Genomic DNA, 8,803 nt, shown 5'->3' on the forward strand with positions numbered 1-8,803 from the left:
CCCGTTGTTTTCGATGCGTTACAACACTGTTTTCTTCACTATCGCTAGTTTTAACCGTTAAACACCTATTTCACTTGCTTTAACACGAGACTACTGGATTCTGCCGTCATTCCACGTGTTATTGTAGCTATATGGCGTTAATTTATTTCGCTGCCTGTTTATTGGAAGGGTGGCGTTCGATTTCAAAACATTATTGACATTATACGTTTGTGCGCATGTGCGTGTACGTGCGTCTGTGTGTGTGTGTGTGTGTGTGTGTGTGTGTGTGTGTGTGTGTGTGTGTGTGTGTGTGTGTGTGTGAGAGAGAGAGAGAGAGAGAGAGAGAGAGAGAGACAGACAGACAGACAGATGGACAGAACGTGCAAAGCTGGATCGGCTGCTGCACTGGACGGCTCACAAGATGCCGCCTTACTACAGGACGAGAAGCCGCTCGCCCGATGCTGTTTATAAGTCTGTTGACAATATTTCTGTAGCTGCATTGAGCCAATTAGGAGCTCAACGTATTCTGCACAGACCATCGCTTTTTGTTGGAGGAGATTTGGACTTAACATTGACGAAGAATGATATTGCTCAACATAGTTGTGGATGGATAACTGCAGCTTTTGTACAGTGTGGTGATGTTTAAGATAAGCTTGGCCTCGAAACTTTCAACGATCGAGACACTGTTTATAGCACATTTCAGATGTCTGAGGTTACCAATACGGACACTGGAAGCTCTAACTTTAGCTCTGGTATGCCTTTAGTTTTAAGGACTCTCAATGCTCGGAAAGCTAATGAGACTGAGTGTGTCTATGCGTCGTTTTAAGTGCTGGTGTAAGTGCAAATGTAAAAATTGCAGTTGACTTTACAACGTGCTATAGGAATTTGAACAAAGAACCCAGTCTTATAAGAAAAGAAAGGTACTACAGACTGGTCTTGCCAAAAGCCGAGAAGCGAGTCTTCTTGGTGTTGTAGCTCTCAGGGGCACACTGGCACGCTCTCTGTGTGAGGCGTTTTTGGATATCTCTGTGAGTCGCGGCTCGTGTATAATACGGAACTGTTTGAAAGTTGGCCGGGAGTTTAGAATCTGAGTGTGGTAACAACACCGGCTCTATTTTTACTTTCTAGCTATACTGGGTTAATTTGTTTCGTTGCGTGTTTGTTTGAAGGGTTGCATACAACTTCAAAGCATTATTGATATTATAGGTTCTTAGCCTGTGTGCATGTGCGTGTGCGTGCGTCAGTGACATTGTGTGTGTGTGGGGGGGGGGGGCAGACAGATTCACCAAATGAGTGGTACAGACATGGGTTAAGGAGGAGGGTAATACTTTATGTAGAGTATAATCTTACGGCATGGAAACGGAAATGCCGTGTCGCTAGGGCCTCCCGTCAGGTAGACCGTTCGCCTGGTGCAAGTCTTTCGAGTTGACGCCACTTCGGCGACCTGCGTGTCGATGGGGATGAAATGATGATAAGGACAACACAACACCCAGTACCTGAGCGGGGAAAATCTCCGACCCAGCCGGGAATCGAACTCGGGTCGTTAGGTATGACATTCCGTTGCGCAGACCATTCAGCTACCAGGGGCGGACAATCTTACAGTGGTGGAAGTATTTAGGATTGGGAGAAGGTTGTGTTCTATTGCTGGTGCTTGCGGTTCTATTATCTTACTTATACGGCTCTTCTTTTAAGTTTTTCCCTGTATGATTATGACAATATCCATTGGGCCGTAGCTTAAAGCTATTTTTATATACAGAACGTACTCTTCAGTATTGACGCCATCCCTAGCTTGCATTTATCGGGGATCTCTCATACAGCGTTAAATCCCAAGCGTCTTGAAAAAAGCGTAGGTGACTCCCGTGTGTAAGAAGAGCGAACGAATGGCCCCACAAAATTACAGACTAATGTCCTCAGCGTCAGTTTGCCGCAGAATTCTTGAGTGTATTCCAAGTTACAATATAATAAATTACGTTGACAGAGAAGAGCTTCACAAATCAACATAGATTTAGAGAGCATCACTCGTACGAAACTCAGCTTTTCATTTCCTCGCATGAGATCCAGCGAACCACGGATGAGGGGCAACAGGCAGATTCCATGTTCCCAGATTTCCGGAAAGGGTATGACACAGTGCCACACAACAGACTGCGAATGAGGGTCAGAGCATGCGGGATAGGTTCTCTGGCATGTGAAGGAGTCGGAGGCTGAGTATTAGAAGTCAGTACACTGTCGAGGACGGCGGGTGTTCACTGGAGACTAAGTACTGGTCAGAAGTGCACCGGGAAAGTGCGATACGACTACTTTCGTTCTCTGTATACATGATATACATGAATAATCTGGTGGATAGGGTGAGCAGCATCTGTGGCTGTTTGCTGAAACATTACAGCTTTGTACTGTCTCGGCAAGTGCAGTCTTTGAGTTACTGTGGGAGGATTCAGGATGTTTTCGACAGAATTTATATTTGGTGTGACGAATGACAGCTAGCTATAAAGGCGACAGAATGTAAGTAAATGAAGATGAGAAGGAAAAATAATCAATGTCGTTATGTTCTAATACAGTACTAGTAGTGTGATGCTTGCCAAAGTAACATCTATTAAATACCTACGACATGAAACTGAACGAGCACGTAAGGTCGGTTGTAGGGAATGCGCATGATCGATCGGTTTACTGGAATAATTCTAGGAAAGTGCAGCTCATCTGTGAAGAAGACAGCGCACAGAATACTTCTGCGACCATTTCTTGAGTACTGCTTGGATCCTCACGTGCTCCGTTTCTAGGAAGACACCAACGCAATTCAGAGTCATGCTGCTAGATTTGGTATCGGTAGATTCGATAAACAGGCGCGTATTACGAAAATGCTCCGTTAATTCAAATGGGAATCCACGGAAGAAAGACGACTATTTTTCGCAGACCTCTATAGAGAAACTTTAGATAACCGAAGTTTGAGGTTGCCTGCAGAACGATTTTACTGCAGCCAACGTACTTCTCGCGTAAGGATCTCAAAGATAAGATGAGAGAAATATGGGCTCGTACGGATGCATAAGGACAGACGTTTTCTCTTCATTCGATATGGAATGAGTAATAGTGGTACAAGGTACCATCCACCATGCACCGTATGATGCTTTGCGAAATTCAAATGGTTCAAATGGCTCTGAGCACTATGGGACTTAACATCTGAGCTCATCAGTCGCCTAGACCTTAGAACTACTTAAATCTAACTAACCTAAGGGCATCACACACATCCATGCCCGAGGCAGGATTCGAACCAGCGGCCGTAACAGTCGCGCGGTTCTGGACTGAAGCGCCTAGAACCGCTCGGCCACAGCGGCCGGCTTTGCGTAATTTGTGTGTAGATGTAGACAACGAAAGCAGTAATCATTAAGCCTTAATTTTACGCTGATCGTAAAAATACGCAGGGACTTTTTGAGGGGAATCCAACTACCATGAATCTGTTGTACAATGTATAAACAAGGAAAGTAGCCCATCTGGGACACCTAAAACAAAATTAAGGTCATTTTTCAATACGGAGATGTGTCTCTTCTGCTTCCAATCAACACCGTTTAAGTGTAAATCACTGCAATGCATTTGTATATAACCAATGATTAAAGGTTTGCCGTCAGCAAAACCACCAGCTTGCAACGTGTAGGAAGAAGAGGTACAAGTTATTAAGAACCATAGCGACCTCGACAGTATATTGGTACTGCCTGCTGATAAGGCAAATGCGACCTTCGTAATGAAGACCGAAGATTATGAACAGAAGATCTGGGACCTATTAGATCCGACGACGTACCGAAAACTAAGCGCAGATCCGACACAACGTATCACACGGAATACGAATCGGTTAATCAAGGCGTCTTCTCTGCCGGCGGACACGCAGAGGAACCTGTGAAACACAGAAGTCCTACCACCTCAGCTGTATGGATTACACAAGATCCATAAGAATAACGTTCCACTAACACCGATTGTTAGCGCTCCTGGCTCACTGACGTATAAACTGGCAAAACACTTGGCCCGTCTGCTCCAGCCGCACGTGGGGAAGACTGTCACATACTGTTGTGTACATTGCTCCGCGTAGTCAGCGCGTACACAACTTTCCCACTAGAGCGCGCCCAGCTAAGCACAATAGCGCAGGCGCAGCGCTCGTCCGTCTCCGCACTACGAGATGGCGCTGCCTTAGAGACGGACCAAATTCTGCTTTCGCCGACCCGCGTATTAATATGTAACGTAGCCGATGAGATAGCTGCTAACGTAGAACCTTTTCTCCTCGCCGATCACACTTGCGCAGTGATACCTGAATGCGCGAGGTATTATAACGAGTGTACAGACCTCGGATTAGTCAGTCTGCATTAGTCTGTACCAGTCTGCATTTGTCTGTACCAGTCTATAGTCAAGTTTCAGTCTGCGCCTAATAAGATTACCATATTCCTATACACAGCCACGAAGCTAAATGAATAGACACTTTGTCAAGTATCAGAGATATGTGAGAATAAGATTAACGTACCAAGACCAAAGGAACTTCAGATTGTCAATTGTAAATAGCATCCAGAATCAAGTTACATAAGGTTTATGCTTGTTACTATTTTAATAAATGTGTGTGAAAATTAATCAAGTTCTGTTTAAAGTTGGTGACTGTCAACCTGCTACTCTAAGCGTGCAAGTGGCATTTCTATCGTCTGACCTGACGGCAGAAGATAAACACGCCACGATAAGACCACGAGACATATTGCTGACACTCGCCTACTTCGTTAGAGCGAGAAGTCAAATAATCTGATGGTGTGTGTACCGAAGGTCTTACAGTACGCACACCACACACACATAATGAGTTCAGGACATTTCATTGAGAAGCTAAAACTTGCACCAAATGACATCCTGGTCAGCTTCGATGTTGTTTCGTTGTTTACGAAAGTGCCACTCAGTGACTAATTGGAGCACATCGGTTCCATTTCCCCGCAAGACATCACAAATCTCTTCCATGCATGCCTCACCACAAGCTGTTTCACGAGGAATGGCAACTTGTACGAAAAGCTGGCAGGCGTCGCCATGGATACTCCTCTTAGTCCGGTGGTGGCCAACTTCTTCATGGAACATTTCGAAGCACAGACACTAGACTTGGAATCTTGTAAAACTAAGGTGTGGTACAGATAAGTCAATGATGCCTTCGTTGTGTGGGACCATGGTGAACAACAGCTCGGTGACTTCCTAAGACACTTGAACAGCGTCCATGCCAACATAAAATTTACCATGGAAGTAGAAATGGACAAAAAACTACCATTTCAACATGTGCTGGCCACAAGGTATGGTGAAAACCTGGGACACAGCGTGTATCGAAAACCGACACACACGGTCCGATACTTGCACAAACTGTCAAATCACCACCCGAGCCAGAAAAGAGGCGTAATTAATACGATCGTAACGCGAGAAACACGAATATGTGAGCCACAGCACCTCAGAAGCGAAATGCAACACTTAGAAAATTTTCTGAGGAGCAATTGGTACTCCCAAAGTTATGTTACAGGTATAACAGAGCCAAACACTCGGCGAAGTGACAAATCAGGAAAAGAAATGTCGGGTGCGCCCTTTCTGCCATACATTCAGAGTGACGGATAGAATCGGCTGTTTATGTTGAAATGACCGCGGAGGAGCCCATGGACGTTGGCGCGCCGGGTACATACAGTATACTCTACGACAGCGAGCTCGGCTCCAGTCCACCACCAGCAATGGATGATGAAACTTTGACAACGCAACCACTCGTGCTGGCGAAACGTCAGAAAAATCATCAGACGAATTCGGCCGAAGATACCGAGACAGAAGCCAACAGGCAGTTTGTCAACAAGTGGCCACGAAAGCCTTAACAATTTTGTGTTGACGATTAGACGCACAAGTTCCTCCAGCAACAGTTCCATGTAACACATACACAAGAGTCATAAGTGAGCTATCATTTAGCCAAAATCTAAACAATTACTTGAAAGTTCATAGAAACAGAATTGAACTTCAATGATGAATAAGACAGGAAGGTACGACAACGTAGTATTTGTTGACATACACGTAGTGAAGAAAGTGAGTGACGCAGGGCTGTAGCACATCCGCCATGAGATTTAATCCTACACAGAGGAAGCATAAGGCAAAGCAAGGACATGTTCGGAAATGGAGTTAAATTTCAAGGAGAAGATATATATATATTATAAAGATTTGCGAATGACACTGTAATTGTACCAGGGTCTGAAAAGTATTTAAAGATCATTTGAACGAGTGGGTAATGTCTTCAAAAGATTTTATATGGTGAGAATACCAATAAAAGTACAACGAGATCAATGCAGTGTTGTTAAATTAAATCAGGCTCTCATGAAGTATGTAGATTAGATGAGACAAGAAACGTACAAAGTGAGATTTTCTATCTGGGCAGTAAGATAACTGGTGAAACTTCCTGGCAGATTAAAACTGAGTGCCGGACCGAGACTCGAACTCGGGACCTTTGCCTTTCGCGGGCAAGTGCTCTACCAACTGAGCTACCCAAGCACGACTCACGACCCGTCCCCCGAATGAAAATTCAATTCTAGAAACATCCCCCAGGCTGTGGGTAAGCCATGTCTCCGCAATATCCTTTCTTTCAGGAGTGCTAGTTCTGCAAGGTTCGCAGGAGAGCTTCTGTAAAGTTTGGAAGGTAGGAGACGAGGCACTGGCAGAAGCAAAGTTGTGGGGACGGGTCGTGAGTCGTGCTCGGGTAGCTCAGTTGGTAGAGCACTTGCCCGCGAAAGGCAAAGGTCCCGAGTTCGAGTCTCGGTCCGACACACAGTTTTAATCTGCCAGGAAGTTTCATATCAGCGCACACTCCGCTGTTGAGTGAAAATTTCATTCAAGATAACTGGTAATTGCAGAACTAACAAGGATATAAAATAAGAGTCCTCGGAGGACAGAAAATCTCGGTTGAAAATAACAATAGTTCTTTTATTAAATATGAAATATTTTAAAATCTGCTGCAAATATATGATTTAGGAAGACTTTTCTGAAAGTATTTGTTTGCAGTGTAGCGTTATATGGAAGTGAAGTTTGGGCGATAAATAGTACAGACAGAAAAAGAATGGATGTTTCGAAGTGTTATACTACATAAGGATGCTGAAGATTAGATTGATGGGTCGCATAACTAATTAAGAAGTACTGAAAAGAACTCGGGCCAACGGCCTTGCCACAGTGGTAACACCGGTTCCCGTCAGATCACCGAAGTTAAGCGCTGTCGGGCTGGGCTAGCACTTGGGTGGGTGACCATCCGGTCTGCCGAGCGCTGTTGGCAAGCGGGGTGCACTCAGCCCTTGTGAGGCAATCTGAGGAGCTACTTGCTTGAGAAGTAGCGGCTCCGGTCCCGGAAACTGGCATACGGCCGGGAGAGCGGTGTGCTTGATCACATGCCCCTCCGCATCCGTATCCAGTGACGCCTGTGGGCTGAGGATGACACGGCGGCCGGTCGGTACCGTCGGTACCTTTGGGTCTTCATGGCCTATTCGGGAGGGGTTTAGTTTAGTTTTAGAAAAGAATTCTACAGTACAACTGGACGTAAGTTCTGTAAAACTGTTAAAGTACAACCTAGGCAGCTAGGTGTGGTTAGTAGGTAATGAAGGGGGAAGTAGAGGATAAACGCTGTGGGAGTAACCAAACAGATCAAGTGGATGTGGGATGCAGTAGTTATACACAGAGCAGGTTTGCACGGAAGAGAATTCCGTGGAGAGTTGCAGCAAACTAGTTAAATTTCAAATGGCTCTGAGCACTATAGGACTTAACATCTGAGGTCACCAGTCCCCTAGAACTTAGAACTACTTAAACCTAGGTAACGTAAGGACATCACACACATCCATGCCCGAGGCAGGATTCGAACCTGCGACCGTAGCAGTCGCGCGGTTCCGGACTGAAGGGCCTAGAACCGCTCGGCCACCGCGGCGGGCCTAGTTAAATTTGTACGATTCGTTAGAATTTGGTTACCACCTTCCCAAGTTCATGACAGGTAAACTTTAATACTGTCATCACTTAGAATACATCTCGTACAACATCCGCGAATGGGCCGGAAAGAGGAAGGAATGAATCTGTCACACTATACAAGGTTGTCAGAAATAGTCTGAAAAGCTTGTAAGGATGTTGCAGGGTAGGATGTGCTGAAAAATATAAGTGAAGAAAAAAAAAATTCTATACCTTATGCTGTTTGTGATTTAATTAGCACTGAAGTAAGCCAAGTACGCACGCAAGTCCAAGCAATCTGCCAGAGGTTTTATTGGGAGAGATGTCATCCATTTAGTTAGCTGAAGAAATATAGGAAACCATTGGACGGTAGCGAGTTCGATCCTAGAAACAGTTCAATGTCCAGTTTTTGTATCGCTCTCGTGTTCGATATGAAGAAACCAAACAAAGAAAACGTTTGGCAACACTGTCTCTGGCAGGCTGCTTGAATTTGCACACAATAGCCTGATTGCCTAACTTCAACAACGCTAATGCAATCGGAAACGATGCAACGTATCGAATTTTTCCCTTGTCAGTTACTTCTCAAAACAGTCTACCCTGCAATACCCTCAGAAGCTTTTCAGACTTTGTCTAATCACCCTGTGTGTAGTCCACCATATGGTTTAGATTAGATTAGATTAGTACTTGTTCCATAGATCATGAATACGACACTTCGTAATGATGTGGAACGTGTCAGGTCAATAAAAGGTGTCTATACAAGATATTACATTAGACAAAATATTACATGACATTCAATATTTTTAATTTTTTTAATTTATATATATATATATATATATATATATATATATATATATATATTTATATAAGAGGCTACAGTGAAGAT

The 8,803-nt window shown here is 44.4% G+C and overlaps 1 non-coding gene and 1 pseudogene across 1 annotated transcript; both read left to right on the forward strand.

Annotated features, from left to right (window-relative positions):
• Positions 1-6,691: 6,691 nt before the first annotated feature.
• Positions 6,692-6,766, forward strand: Trnas-cga (transfer RNA serine (anticodon CGA)). The gene has a single exon. It is a non-coding gene; the product is annotated as a tRNA-Ser (tRNA).
• A 380-nt stretch (positions 6,767-7,146) lies between these two features.
• LOC126459396 (5S ribosomal RNA) lies at positions 7,147-7,264 on the forward strand (annotated as a pseudogene).
• Positions 7,265-8,803: the final 1,539 nt, after the last annotated feature.

Source organism: Schistocerca serialis, chromosome 2, assembly GCF_023864345.2.
Source record: "Schistocerca serialis cubense isolate TAMUIC-IGC-003099 chromosome 2, iqSchSeri2.2, whole genome shotgun sequence".
Classification (NCBI taxonomy): domain Eukaryota; kingdom Metazoa; phylum Arthropoda; class Insecta; order Orthoptera; family Acrididae; genus Schistocerca; species Schistocerca serialis.